At 41.1% G+C, this 15341-nt stretch overlaps 1 protein-coding gene across 3 annotated transcripts in view; it reads right to left on the bottom strand.

Moving 5' to 3' along the window:
- FHOD3 (formin homology 2 domain containing 3) overlaps positions 1–15341 on the bottom strand; it is a 406197-nt gene that overhangs the window by 352381 nt on the left and 38475 nt on the right. The window lies entirely within an intron of this gene.

Here is a 15341-nt window from a genome sequence, read left to right as displayed (position 1 = left end):
TGTTTCTCATCATACAACTCTACCTTAATTGGCAATAAATTAATTTTCCACAAGTCAAGCCTTACAGTAGTAATTGGTAAGTGATCTCCCCATCTTCATCACAACCAACAAGTTTTTTCATCTTATTTTCCCTCCTTTCTGTTGAGAACAGGGAGTGAGAGCGAGCGTGGCTGGCCAGGCATCTGGCCAAGGTCAACCCACCACAATGACTCTCCAGAAATCTGTATTAGAGATATTTTGAAGCTAGGCATAGTAAAGCATGAAAAGAAAATGCAAGGTCAAACAAGAGGCTGCTTACACTTTCACAAGTTTGCTCATGTACCCCAATGGGTCTTGAAAGCACAAAGAAAGATCTGGTTTTCGTGCAATGAGGCAAAATTGAGTCCTCCTTCACTCTGGCGCTGCCTCAGGTTCATCCTGGTCTTAAATAGAATGACTGTATCTTAATTAGCTGCTACATTTCTCATTCAGACAAATTAGTATTAGATGCATGTTTTCAATCTGGAAAAGAGCACCGTTCTTGATTTCTAGGCACTCCACCCACAAACTGGCATCGGGACATGGCCAACACCTTGCCTCTGCACCCAAACCTGTTCACTTGATGGAAGGCAGGAAAGTAAAAAGAGCCAGATATCTTTTCCATTTGCACAGTGGCATATTCTCTCTCTTGTCTCTGAAACTCAAGATTCAATTCCTGGACAACCAGCTCTAGGCAGCCCTGCTTGAGCAGGGTAGGTGGACCTAATGACCTCCAGAGGTCCCTTCCAACCTCAACCCTTCTGTGATTCTGTGAATTTCTCAGAAAACATGCAAGAAGTGAAAAAATTTTTAGGATACATTCAGATACAGCTTAGTTTGTGTCATGCAAACCCGAGACCCACTTCTACATGCAAATTAAAAGCAAATTAAAAAACAGCACCACCTCAGTTATAGGCATTATGACTCTGCTGACAGATTTCAGGGCCAACCCTTTTGCACAGAGGACCAGGAGAATTTTCCACTTCAACAGAACAAACCCACTGTTTTCCAGACAACAAACCTTCTTCCCCACTTTGCTGTATTCTTGCCCACAGTTGTTTTGAGGAACAAAAATATTTCTCATTAATTTCAACAAGAAAATAAGATGTTTTATACCATCTCCCAAAAAATTTGCAGTGGAATGCAGGTCAGTGAAGCAGTGACAAATATTTTAAAAAAAAAAAAAAAAAACATCACTCAGAAGAATATTGGAAAAAAATCCCAAATTAAGCACCTGGAAAACTGGTTAATGTGGAACTATGTACCTGGTAATAAAGAACTCAGTTTCAGAATGGCAACCTTTCTCTAGAGGTTAAAAATTAAAAAAAGATTTAAAAAAATAATCAAACTTTAAATGAAATTGCTCTTTGAAGGGTCTGCTTGAACAGCATTATGATAAAGCAGGAAAAGCATGAACCTTCCCTTAATGCTGCTGCTGGTTTGCAGGGCCTTTGAAGTGCCAAGCAGCAACATGCTATTCCCTTACAAGAGTTGCCTACAGTCTGGATTTTAAAGTTTCCTGGAGCAATTCCAGGTTTAGGACTGACTCTGCTCACCTAAACTCCTCCTGTCAATTCAGTTGGACACAGCCTTTGCCTGCGCTCACATCCGGCAGATTGCTAATGGCTGCCCCTTCCCACAGGAGTGCCAGGACTCCTCTGGAATATTTAATTTGCAAAGGACCTGTGGAATCTTTGACAGAGTAGCAAACTTAAAATACTAATAAGAGCATCTCTTTGATATATCTCCTCACTTACACAAGAGTTGTTCGATTCTTACTAGGGTACACTGCATTTCTTTGAAAGATAAAATAAAACATTTCTAAACCTCTCTCCCCCCATTAGCACTTGAGACAAAAGAAAATGTCTCCTATGGAAACAAAAGAGGAACAGCTCAGGGATTAAAGTCTCCCATCTGGGACAAAGAAGGACCCATTTTCAATTTCCCCATTGCCACAGCTCCGCTACATAGTTGTGAGCAAGTAAGGTAAGGCACCACAGAGATGCCCATGCCCACATCAAAAACCAGACCACAGCTACTCTGAGGAAGCGAGTTCAGTTTCTCAATGCCTTGTGTCCCCCATCTGCAAAACGGGGACTGTGGCAGCTGCCCATCTCTTGCTTCTGTTAAGACTCGGGTCTTGTTGAGCCCTTAAAAACATTGCCGGTACTTGAGCACCATACAGTCCTCACAGAAGGAAGTGAAGCAAACACTTGACCAGAAGACCACGTCTTCAAAAATAAGAAGATGAAATGCAGCAGCAAAGACTTCCAGTTAAATTGGTCTCCAAAAGCAAATTTGCCTTCCCCCCTCTCCCCCTCAAAAACTGATTGTTGACTTATGGGGAGAAGCTTCAAGAAGCAGAAAGCAAAACGTATTTGCTCCTGACAGGAAAGCACGGCTGTTCTGCCTGCGGCAGCCTCACAGCTAGCCTGCTGCTCTGCAGGCTGCCCACGGGCAGTGGGAGCAAACAGCCAGTGGACTTGTGACCAGCCACTGTTTCAGCGCCAGGGGAGCGCTGAGACACTTCTACTCACACCTTCACTGAGCAAGGAACACCAGCAGATTCACCCTTGGATTTGCGAGCCCTGCCAGCCTGCATCACCCATGGATATGCCTCCCACTCTATGCTCTTTGTATTATTTCTCTGACCATTTTATGACCAGACTTTTTGCTCTTCTGAGACTACAGGATAGGGGGACAAAGAGAGTGGGGCTTAAAACGTTCAGATAAGCATCAGCCAGAGACCCTCTATAGCATTGGAACATCAGGAAAACCAACATAATAATGGTATAGAAGAGTCCGTGCATATCTGACTATTAAAGCAAGTGCAAGATCCTTGGGCTCCATAGCCAGGCTGGCTAGGAAAGAATAAAACCACACTCCATACAACCAGCTCATCTCTTTCAGTTTCACAGATTATTGACTAGGAGCAGGCAGACTAATTTTCAGTTCCTGGTATCACAGAGAGAGCATTACAATAGAATTAGCTCTGGCATTTAGTTCAGGAAAGCATATAAACATATGGAACTTGCAAAAAAAAAAAAAAAAAAAAAAAAAAACAAAAAACACAAAACACCGAAACCAAAACAACCCCACCCACCCACAACCCTTATGTCCCAACAGAGAGGTGAAGGAGGCAAAAGCCCAATGTTTGCCACCTGCACATCTATACACAGATGGAAAAGCTGTATGCTATATCCACAGCTTAACTGCCTAGGTACTGATGTGGGATATGTAGCAGAGGAGTTATTCCAAACCTTCAGCACATGTAATGGTAAATTTTAAGGCCTGAGGTGTGGCTGATACACTGGAATTCAACTATATAAATCATTGCCATCCTTGCCCTACACCATCCATAATTCCCATTTGCAACCTATCATGTAACCCATCTTATTTCCAAAGAATCCAGGACTCTGTTTTAATTTGTCAATGATCGAAACCCTAGAGATATCAGAAAGTAATTCAAACTACAAAAAAGAAACCAAAACAAAACAAACACCCCAACAGTGTATCACTTCTGGTTTAATTTCAGCAAGTATCTATAAAGAGTCAGAAGTGTATAAGGCATTTCATTGTTGCAATGACTGGAAGGTAAAAACAACATTGATGACATTTTGGTAGATGTGGCCAGTTAACAATAATCTTTTTGTCACACTTTCGAGCTATTTTAGACAGCACTGAAAGTGTTAGAATCCATCCCACCTCTGGAATTCCCCTCTCTATATTTCAGTGAAGCAGTTTGTAGTAACAGTTTTAAAGACAAATTGCAAGACAGCGTAAAGCATCCTTAATCTGGTTTCCACATATGTGCTATAGGACTGTCCTATTACTCTTTCAGAATTCACTTAAAACCTCAATTTTAAATATACAAATGAGACATCTGTGTAACTTCTGGTTAACAGCAACCAGGTATTGCAGAATGAAGGAATAGAACAGGACTCCAGCTTGCCATGAAAGGAAGGACTTTTTACTAGGGCATGTAGTGATAGGACAAGAAAGAATGGCTTTAAACTGGAAGAGGGTAGGTTTAGATTAAACATTAGGAAGAAATTTTTCCACTTTGAGGGTGGTAAGGCACTGGAAGAGGTTGCCCAGAGAAGTTGTTGAGGCCCCATCCCTGGAGGTGTTCAAGGCCAGACTGGACGTGGCCTTGGGCAACCTGGTCTAGTGTGAGGTGTCCCTGCCTATGGCAGGGGGATGGAACTCGATGATCTTCAAGGTCCTTTCCAACCTAAACCATTCTATGATTCTATGACATAAAAAACAAGGTCTCACAGCTTCGGCATACATCCTGCTACCAACAGGGACTTTTGGTTACACTGTCAACTGGATTCCTTTAAATGGCTTTGCCTCTTCTCCGAGTGATTATACATACAGCAGAAGCTAGAAGTGCTACCCAGAAAGCACACTGTTTCTACAGGTTCCCAAAACTCCCACTAGCTGGATGAAGGACCATTTTAACCCCTACGGGATCCAAAACTGAGCTCCTCTAACAACAAAGGTCCAACATACAGTTTATCAAACTATTCCAGTGATGGAATTGGGCAGAGGAGAACCTAATGGTTCCTCTGCCCCTATTGGGCAGAGAAGAACCTAATGAGGTTCAACAAAAGCAAGTGCAAGGTCCTGCACCTGGGGAGGAAGAATGCTAGGCACCAGTACAGGTTAGGGGCAGACCTGCTGGGAAGTAGCTCGGAGGAGAAGGATCTGGGGGTCCTAGTAGACAGTAAATTATCCATGGCCCAGCAATGTGCCCTTGTCGCCAAAAAGGCCAATGGAATCCTGGGCTGCATAGGGAAGAGTGTGGCCAGTAGGTCAAGGGAGGTCATTCTCCCCCTCTACTCGGCACTGGTGAGGCCACAACTGGAATACTGTGTCCAGTTTTGGGCTCCCCAGTTCAAGAGGGACAGGGAACTGCTGGAGCGAGTCCAGCGAAGGGCAACTAAGATAATTAAGGGCTTGGAGCACCTGCCTTATGAAGAAAGGCTGAGAGAGCTGGGACTCTTTAGCCTGGAGAAGGCTGAGGGGAGACCTTATTATGGCGTACAAGCATATAAAAGGTGGGTTGAAGGAGGATGGAGCCAGGCGCTTTTCAATGGTTCCCAGTGACAGGACGAGGGGGAATGGGCACAAGTTAGAACACAGGAAGTTCCGTTCAAATACACGGAAAAACTTCTTTATGGTGAGGGTGACAGAGCACTGGCACAGTCTGCCCAGGGAGGTTGTGGAGTCCCCTCCTCTGGAGATTTTCAAGACCCGCCTGGATGCAGTCCCGAGTAATGTGCTCTGGGCAATCCTGCTTTAGCAGGGGAGTTGGACTAGATGATCTCTAGAGGTCCCTTCCAACTCTGAAACTCCGTGATTCCGTAATCTGAATTTCCAAGAACTCCTACACACATTCGTGCAGCTACACAGCAAATAAGTGAAATACCCTATCTCTGTGATCTATAATTTGGATTATACCACTAAATCGACCACACTGGTGACAACTTTTCTTTAAGAGTGATTCACCTTGTTTGGGGGATTTTGCATTGGTTTTTCAAACTAAGAGGTTTCAGATCCCAGCTGAACTTCTGGCGGGATGGAAAACAAATTCTAAAAGTTTCAATTTAAACTGGCAACAGCATCAAAGGGATTTTAAGTTTGGAGGTCCAGAAACTTATTCCCATTGCTCTGCTGCACTGGGCTAACAGCACAGCTTACATCCTCTCTCCTCACATGCACTCTTCCTCACCCAGCTTCAGAGGAGTACTGTAAAGAGCAATCAGCTCATGCTTGCAGCCTGCGTCTAACTTGTAAAACGCTACATAAAAACCTACATGGTTAGATAAAGGCTCACCCTCTTCAGTTTCACAAAATTAGGGAAAATAAAGATGACATCAGATAATGGCAAACACTATGGGCACCTTCTTGCATTTTTATTAGTTCCCACTGTTATTACACAGGGTTTATCACACACACGCACCCCTCACTCCCCCTATCACTCTTTCACACTGCTATTAGGTTCAATAACAGTAAATTGCTCACGGCAAGGCCAACTGAACCAGGTGGTATCAGATCAGCCAGGCATCAGTTTATCTTGCCCCAAGCCTCTTTAAGTAATCAGACAATATTTTCATTGTCCTTAACAACCATCAGCAAAGCAAACTGATCAGGTTACTGAATCAAGCTAAACTAGCACCATGGGCTGCTGTCTGTTTATCCCAAAGAGGGCATAGGCTCGATGAGAACTAACCTCAACTTAGTAACATTGAAAATGTTTTCAGACCTGGCCAGCATTTAAAGCCAGCCTAACTTGACAACTTATCCTATAACAATTCTGCATCTACCCTTCCCTGATGTAACAGCCTAACTGTAATGAAACCTATCTAACACGTGCTGCTCTTCATGGAAAGCTTTCAAAGCACACGTGTAACACATGCTTCAGATTTTGTTACAGACTCCCATAGCACTCAGGTTCCTTGGTGGACCATCAACTTTCTCCAATCCGGGTTTTTCAAGAGGAGTAGCTTAATGAGAACAGCATCCAACAACAATCCCTAAGCTCAAGAAGGAGCTACTGACTCCTGGAAGCCTGGCCAATAGCATGCCACCAGAAGCAAATATGTGGCAACAGACCCACCCTAAAGTACATTATTTTTGCAACTGGCTTTCACATTCTCATTTCAGCACCCATGCATTTCCATCTTCACTTGCACGCATCTTTGAGAGAATGGAAAATGCTTCTGCAATGGGGTATTGCCTCAATGTCAGTTGCTTCATAGTTTAAGGTACTCCACATCAGCAGTAGAAAACAAACTATTCCTTGTTAAGTGAATTTTTGCCAGAGTTCAAGCACTCAAGTCTACCAGGTTTTCCGTGAAAAAGATCTGCAAGCCAGCCCACACACAATAAGGAAAGTGTTTAACCTGCTATCAATCAGACAGCATAAATCCTAGGCTTTGATTTCAAAGCTGTTCAACCGCAGTTTCAGTATGATGTGCTTCTCCATTCAACGGCAGTTTCAACAGATGCAAAAAAAAATGACACTTAAAAAAATGTTGTATAAAAGCCAAGTCTTTGGAGAGAGAGAGCGCGCACACATGTGCATGGAGAGAGGAATTAAGAATCTCTCTGAAAGTCATCTGAAAATCTTATCCAAACAAATAACCTTTTTGAAGTTCTTCACAGATCAACATCCAACAATCCAAATGTCATGTTCAAGCTCATGTTATTCTCATTAAATAATGGATACAAAGGAGCTCAAGAAATTTTTTGGAAAAAAAACAAACAACAATGTTTTTTACATGCTAATATTCACCTCCAATACACTTCAAATAGATGACAGTGCTAAAACCCTTTCTGGTACACGACAAGGAGTTGGAGACAAACACACACAGTCATCTTCAAATGAAGTCAGTGGACTTTCCTTTCTTACCTCAGTTTTTTCATCTAAAAACTTAGCGTGAAGTCAGAACGTGTCCACATCCTGTTCTTGCAATACACTTGCAAGTCATCCAATCATTTAACATAGTGGATTTATTCAGAGCATTCCTGGACCATAACACATTTACTAAAGAAGCAATCATTTGACAAGAGTGGATAAAAATAAGTAAACAGAGACTATTCAGATGCCTGTTCACTCATTAAAAAAAAAAATAATTCAAACTTGAATAATCCAGGTAGAAATAATCCCAGTGGCATACTCCCTAAACAAAAATTGGGCAAAATCTTGCAGATTATTAGTATAAGCAACAGTACGCAAAGGAACAAAGTATGCTGAGACTTGCACATGTTTTTTCCCCTGCAGATTATTCCAATATTACGTTCTGTGTTTGCCAACAAGAATTTAGCAATTAACTGCCTCACTCCTTACTAACAACCTATATACCATGCAAAAAGTTACATGTGAATGCCAAGGAAAGGAAGAGCACTCTGGCTGCAAACCCTTGCTTGTGTAACTACACACAGATTGTCAGTATAAGGTGCTGGGGTTTCACATCCACCTACTCTTTGCAAGCGCAGCATTTACGAGATGGTTTTCATCTTCCCCCTCTATCCCCCCACTTTTTAAAATGGACATTAAATAGCATAGAAGGGGGAAGAAAATGAGAAACTCAAACGAGTTGAATGAAACATTCAAGGGATTCAGCAAGTATGCGTTATAAACCACATTAAGTGCCTAATTATTTATTACTAATGTATTCTGAGTATATGTTGGTAAAGGTCTGAGTGGAGTCTTCTGTGTACTTCACCACAAGCCAATGATTTTTGCCAAAAAACAATGAATCACTTTCACACACTGAAATGCAGCAAGTTAAAATGAGGGAACATTTGTTGCATTGGTCCTTTTTAGCAGTTTCTGTGCAAGCAAACCTCAGAAGCTGGAAAATGACAACCCCCCCTCCTCGCCCCTTTCCCCTACTTTCTGAAACATCATGCTGGTTATTTCTCAGTTGGTAATGGCTCAATTTCCACACATTAAAACAATAACCTTCTAACAGCCCCTGAAGTATTTGAAGGCTGACTGCTGCCTTTGCAGCCAGAAAGTAACCATTTTTCAAGGGCTGTCCTTATTCATGAACAGAGCTGTGTCCCTTCCCACCCCAAAAGCTCAACCCATATATAATTGTTCCCAGCAGGAAGTTTATCCTGTCATTTTGTGAAACACTGATTGAATGATCAGTTAAATCTCCACCTTATACTTCCGCATTAAGAAAACAAAAAATTTTAGTTGGAAAGCGGTGAAGAGATTTGCATCAGAAGTGTTATTTTAACACTAATATTGCTTCTGGATAAAATAAAAAATGAAGGCTTGTTTCCTCACTTCTTGTCAACCTTACATCATATTCTTCTGAAGAGATGACATATCACTTGACCAATGCTTTCCAACTCTGAGGTTATGTATTTCCCACCGCTGTCAGTAGCTCTCAAACTCTGGCTGCACATCCCTCCCAGGCATCTTTACACTGGGTGCATTCTGGTCATGTGGTTTTGCTATCACCTGCACTTTGAATTTCATATTACATTTGGATTTTAATTTCAAATCTCATTGTACTTAGATCAACAAATACCTTGAAAATACCATTACTGTGAACCTACAGGAAAAAGAGGCAAAGAGGAAAGTAAAATAAAATAGCGTCCCCCAGTTGGGTCACTTCTTCGGGCTAAGGGTTCCTCAGGTGTTCCCAGCCACATCATGGGACCCACATTTTTGGTTCCAGGAGAACGAAGTGACAGACGAATTTCATTAGGAAAATTCCACAGTCACAGAGCAGAAGCAAAGGGCACCTGCACAATCATTACTTTCTCATAAAGATCCTCTTACTTATAGTATCAAAAAGAGCTCTATTTTTTTCATGATTAAAATAATAACATAGACGACTTAAATAGTTTGGAAAAAGTAGCTTTAAGAAGAATTTTTTAATAGACCTTTCCCTCTACTAGAAATCATTCTCTAATACCTTCAGGGGAAAAAAACCCTATAAATTATGATTTTCCAGTGTAACTGATAATACTAAAAAGGTAATAATACAAAGAAGAGATTTCCCAAAGCGACACAAAACACATTTCAAAGCAATGTCCTGATGGCTTAATTGGACAATTACACTTTTTCCTCAGGATGTGATCAGTTTAATCAGACTCAGCAAGAACTATTTTAAAACTGTCCTACTTTGCAGTAGGACAAGCAAAGCATGTCTGTAAGTATAAATACATAAAAATAAATTCTACTTTGCATTGATCAATGGGCTTCTTAGCGTCTCTGCTTTTTAGAAGTTTTCCATCAGCATCATATTTGGCAAAGGCTCCTTTGTAACTTGACATACAAGTTCTTAAATATAACACTTTGCCCTCAGGCCACTTATTTCTCCATATTAATTTCATTTAGGAAATGGGCTTTGCATTGATTGTGGGGCTATCAATGCTTTTGCTAGCAAGCACAATTACTGAGCAGTAAATGTGAAATAAATTAATATTTTGCTATACTCCTGTGGTCTTAACCCTGGCAGAGGTCACTAGTTCTCATGACTTCATTACTGGAGATCCTGGGCTACTCACAGATTTACAGTGGTTTAAGCTCTTAGTTTGCCACTGGACGTTAAACTGGAGACACTTATTTTTATCAGAAGCAGATTATTACCTTAGTTTAGTCAGTGGTAAAACAAACACACACCAAGCGCACAGACAGATGAATTCCCATAGGATAAACAGAGTGTGAGCTTGCCTACACAAATCTACTTTGCATTTACCCCATGGAAGGAGCAAACACATGAATAGTTGCTGTGGAATACAAGGCATAGCAAGTTGACAGCTTTTACTAATTACCCAGCACAAACTCACTCAGCCGCCTGCACACTCCAGGCAATTACACTGCAATTCTACATCCATTCGCAAGCTGCGCAGGCAGACGGTGGGTGCACCAGTGGTGGTGGTATTCAAGGTTTAGATCTTCAAAACTGAAGGTTTTACTCGCAACAAGAGTCAAGTTCCTACAGCACTTTCTGGCAGCCCTACCTGAAGCTCTGCAGATGATCTGTTTACTGAGAAAGGAAGGGATTTCCTCCTCGTAAACTGAAGAGAAACACATTTCCAAGCCTCGAGAGCTGCTCACTTAGCTTATAACCTCGTCATCAACGAGGAGGGCAGAGTGCAAACAGTTATTAAGGAGCTCCAATGTTAATAAAATTAAATGTTTTTAAATAAAACATCTGGCATCAGCTGTTTCTTTAAGCTGTTTTTCCACCCTAAAATATTGGACTCCTCAGCTATTTTCACATATAAACCTGAATGCCAAATTAGACTATCTTAAAAAAAAGGTTGTCCTAGGAAAAACTAAGAATTATTCACACGCTTTTTGGTTTGGCACTGTATTTGGTATGTAATGGGCTGGGACAGAGCTAAGCACAACAGTATTTTTACAATACATTTTGCAATGGAAATAATTTTTGAAGAAAAGCACTCTTATTGCATTTATTTGCCAGCGGTAATCATTAAAATTCAAAAATAGCAAAGCTTCAAACATTTCCGTGGATATCTTGGTACAGATGTAGATTTTTTGCTCGACAACAGAGCGTGGTGAGTAAACTCGAGCAAAGTGGGGGAGGAGGAGACACAGCTGTTTCAGCATTGACAACTACAAATCATCAGTCAAATCTCTCAAAAAAAACCCACCCCAAAAAACCACCACCCAACAGAAAAACACCCTCACCAAAAAAACACCCACAAAAAAACACCCCACAGGACAAAAATGGACCACAGAACGTTTTAGTGCTTGGGATTTGAGATGCCGTCCCTCACCCCAAAAGCCTACATGAGCTTTTGATGCTACTCCCAGATGCACGGAGTAAGATGACTGGGTCCCTTAGCCTTTCACAAGCATCTACACCAAGAGCTGCCCTTGACCTGCCCCAGTTAGGTCTGCCAATCCCAGGCTCTGGCTCCTGCTCTCCCAAAACTGCGCAGAGGGGGAAGAGATCATGGAGCAATGACTTGCCTTCTCTTCCAAGCTGGGGAAGGTGCCACTGTGGATGTTGATTCCTTCTCAGCTGGAAAGAGTGTGGCACAGCTCAGAAGACTAGGAGTGCTGGGAGAAGAGCAAACCTAACTCTGTTTCCATTTGAAAGTTGTATCAGCACACCACTGAACATAAGACTACGCAGTCCCTCACAACTTCTGTTCTAAGCCACTTGCCAGTGGGTTCTTCGTCTTGACAGGAATGAATTTGTAAGGTGCATTGACCACACCCCTGTTAGACATCCCTAGGCTTCAACTGCAGACCACAGATACTTGTGATCGCTGTAATTTCTATGCTTATTACTGCCCTCCAGCTCCCTCCTGGCCAGCCCACCAAATTAGGTGACCACAGGTTCTTGCATTTTTTTTTTAATTCTGGTGTAAGCAAAGCAGCTCATAGTCTCTGACCTACATATACACAGAAGATACTTACTTCCACACCATCAAGCAAGCTTTAAAGCTGAGAGTGTATGAGAAAACAAGCCTTAGCCTGCAGTAAAATTTATTCAAGTTTGCTATTATTTATTCAGAGGCTTATTTTCTAAATACATTTTACATTAACACAACAACATTCGTTCGTTAACTACAAAAGTAGTAGCATTTTACTACTAGTAGAAAAGCTTAATTTGACAACCATCATCTTCACAAGATATCTTGTCAAGAACACCTGCTGACAGGAAAGCCTTCTCTCATAACTGGTCAATAATTTGCGTGGTGGAACATTCAAGTGTTAATTGTCTCTGTCCTACTTCAAGGGCACGTCCGTCAAAGTCACATGTCTCATTTGTCAGGCTCTATGAAATACATGCACATTTGCTTAATAGTTCTTGAGAACATGCTTTGGAAGAATGAATGCTCAGAGATGCCTTGCCTATTGTTCTGAGGCAGAGAAAGTGTATGGGACCTGTTATTTTACTTCAGTTTGCTGTCAAGGAATATCACAAGATAACTACAAAAATTAATTTCTACAGTTCCACCTAAAGATTAATTTCAACATTCTATCTAATGATTTTTCTTTTAGAAACAAAGACATTTTATTAGGATTATAAAATTAAGAAGTTAAAAAGCTGCATAAAGTTTTGAAAACATGGGTAGTAATAGCTATTATCCTCAAACTTTGGGAGGGAATTAAAAACCACCAACTTAGCCATCCAGAAAAACAATTTATTTCATTAGTAATGTGAAAACTTAATCTTTATGGTCATTTATTTTGCAACAGTGAAGTTTTAGCTAATCATTCACTTCAAAACATGGTTCAACATCTGAATCTGATACACTCTAGATAGGAATAGTGCTGCCCTATAGAAAGTCTCATACCTTCCAAAATTTACCATAACCTCCCTCTCAGCTATATGACAGCCTGAATACATCTCGACTCTAACCAAAGAGCATTAGAAACAGCAGGTGGGTTCCACTTAGGGAAATCCTTGCACACCTCAGGCTGCTCAAGGTCTGAGAGCTAAGATCAAAAGCAGCATCATTTGAGTTTCTCTGTGTCTTGGCGCCATGCAATAATGTCATGATCCTCTACTGTTCTGAGCCTTTCTGGTCCTTGCACCTGGGTGAGTACACATGATGATACATGACACAAAGATCACCTTAAGCAAAACAGGAGAAAAAAAACTCCACACCCCACCTGCTCTAAGTGTGCACCATCTTCCTAAACTAATTCGATCTTCTTGATAGAAAGAAGCTTGTCTTCACTGGGGTTTTTACATTTGTTTGGGTTTTTTTCAGGTGTTTTGGTTTCACGTTTTTGAGGTTTAGTTGAGGGTTGGTGGTTTGTTTGGTTTTGTTTTTTTTTTTTTTTTGCTTTGTTGCATGTTTTTATTGTGACCATACAATACATTTTTCAGATTCAGCATTTGGTCAGAGTAATAACTAAATATCACAGAAATCAAAATATTCAGATGAACTTTTTCCTAAACACAAGTAAATAATTGTAATGAGCAGTCACAGTCTCTGCTGTTTACAGCAACACCATGACAATCTCCACAGGCACATCCCTTACTTTTCTTGCTTTTTGAACTGAGAAACATTACAGAAACGACATCAACACAAAACAGAGAGAAAGCTGTCATACGTTGAGAGCCTGTTCCAACAGCAAACTAATATAAATACACTCTCCCCAAACTAATACTAAATCAGCATAGAATCTGCTAGTTTGCACTACTGCTTCAAGAAATGAGCCACATCATTTTTATTAGACAAAAAAAGTTAACCTTCAAATGCATCCCCAACTTCCTCATGTAAAAAAGTGATGAAAAGTTTTCATTCTCACAATTGCACTAATCACAAAGCCTAAGCCGGCAAAAAAAATACAGTAGGGGAAAAAAAAAAAAAAAGCAGGAAAAGAATATCAAAGATCCATGCCAGGCTCCATTACCCTCAACAGATTGTGAATCAAGCTCAGAAAGCAGCACCAAGAGGGAAAATGTCTGGCCTCCAACTTAAATGGGACTCACCCAGGAAAAACGGCTTGGGAGAGGGTGTCTAGAAGGAATGCAAAAACATCAGTGCTGAAGTGATTTGTCAGAAGTACTTTAAAACAATCTATCCGCTGAACAGATGTCTTGAAAAATGTGTTCCCTGAGGAAATCTCCATTGATCACAGCATGCTGTCTGAAGAAGCTTCTGTGTTCCGTGGTTTAGGACTGCGTTACCTTGTGGTCTACCATTATAAGATCTGTTAGGATGTGCCCATAAAAAGAAATTGGGCAATAATATGATAATTTAAACATATAAACTTCTTGGCAATTCTTGCTCACTGTATAAAATCACAAGTAAACAAAGGAAAAGAGGATTTTACCTGTCACAAGCACCTCAATAAAACAGCCAGCCCACCTGAACTACCTCCACATTACCTCCTCACACAATTAAGCATCCATAAAGTAACTTGTGTTGGGAATAACCAAAAACACACCACAAAACCAACAAGCAAACAAATCATGAATACATACCAGACTTGAAAAGCAAAGCAGTTTTCCTATGTGCTATTATTGACCCTTTTCCTGGTCGTGTCACTTTCCGCAGGGCCAGCATCATTGCTTGGCCAGCTGTTCATCCTGACTGTCCCAAAAAAAACCCAACCCCAACATACAAAACCAATCCAACGCTCCTGAATCTGACAGCTATTCCCGAAGGTGCAAATGGCAGCAGTTGTAGACACAGGACAACAGTCACATCCCTGTCCATGTTTCGCTCAGAGTTAGCCCTACAGGCTAAGAGGGAATATGTGTTGGGTTTTCTCCTTCCCCAAACAGAAGTTTAGATTCTGCTGGAGTGGGTAGCAATTACCAAAAGCCTCTTTTCATTATATTCAGTAACGGAAGAGGACTCATTTGAAACTGTGTATGAGCGCATGTGTTTCTCATGCCTGTTACTTACGCATCATAAACTGCCAGCCTAAGCACTACCATAGCCCACTTTCCTCTTGAAGAAAAAAACTTCTAATTTTTCACTGCACTCATCCAATCCTTCCAAGAAAAAAACAGATATCTTCAGTCCCTCACACCAATAAAAATTAGTAAGATCGTGTTTCCTGCATGGTTTATTTATTTATGTCTCCCTTCAGCAGTGTGTTTAGAGAAAAAAAAATCTTCACAGTTTTGCCTGGGCAAGCAGGAGCATTTGGCAAAAAGATGCTGAAAACAGCCAGATTGCAGGACATTCCGGTCACTCTTAATAGGAGTTTCCACAGTTTAGGATCTGAAATTTTAAAAATGCCATGAATATCCAGCTACTAAATCCTTCATTCAGAGTTCAGCAAGCTCCAGTGACCCTGATAAGCACAGCAGTCTGGGCATGGCAGAGAGGCAGGTCCTGAG

This window comes from Vanellus vanellus (assembly GCF_965231255.1).
Source record: "Vanellus vanellus genome assembly, chromosome: 2".
In the NCBI taxonomy this organism is placed as follows: domain Eukaryota; kingdom Metazoa; phylum Chordata; class Aves; order Charadriiformes; family Charadriidae; genus Vanellus; species Vanellus vanellus.
Note: the sequence above shows the minus strand (reverse complement) of the source record. Positions and strands in the feature narration are given on the sequence as shown.